Here is a 689-nt window from a genome sequence, read left to right on the forward strand (position 1 = left end):
GTAGGTGCCGAATATGCTATTGGAGATCAATGGAGAAATAACTCCAGAAAGAATGAAGGGATGGAGCCAAAGCAAAAAGAATACCCAGCTGTGGATGTGACTGGTGATAGAAGCAAGGTCCAATGCTGTAAGGAGCAATATTGCATAGGAACCTGAAATGTCAGGTTCATGAATCAAGGCAAATTGGAAGTGGTCAAACAAGAGATAGCAAGAGTGAATGTCGACATTCTAGGAATCAGAGAACTGAAATGGACTGGAATGGGTGAATTTAACTCAGATGACCATTATATCTACTACGGCGGGCAGGAGTCCCTCAGAAGAAATGGAGTAGCCATCATGGCCAACAAAAGAATCTGAAATGCAGTACTTGGATGCAATCTCAAAAACGACAGAATGATCTCTGTTCGTTTCCAAGGCAAACCATTCAATATCACAGTAATCCAAGTCTGTGCCCCCAACCAGTAATGCTGAAGAAGCTGAAGTTGAACGGTTCTATGAAGACCTACAAGACCTTCTAGAACTAACACCCAGAAAGGATGTCCTTTTCATTATAGGGGACTGGAATGCAAAAGTATGAAGTCAAGAAACACCTGGAGTAACAGGCAAATTTGGCCTTGGAATATGGAATGAAGCAGGGCAAAGACTAATAGAATTCTGCCAAGAGAACGCACTGATCATAGCAAACACCC

Source organism: Bison bison, unplaced genomic scaffold, assembly GCF_000754665.1.
Source record: "Bison bison bison isolate TAMUID 2011002044 unplaced genomic scaffold, Bison_UMD1.0 scf7180017863006, whole genome shotgun sequence".
Classification (NCBI taxonomy): Eukaryota; Metazoa; Chordata; class Mammalia; order Artiodactyla; family Bovidae; genus Bison; species Bison bison.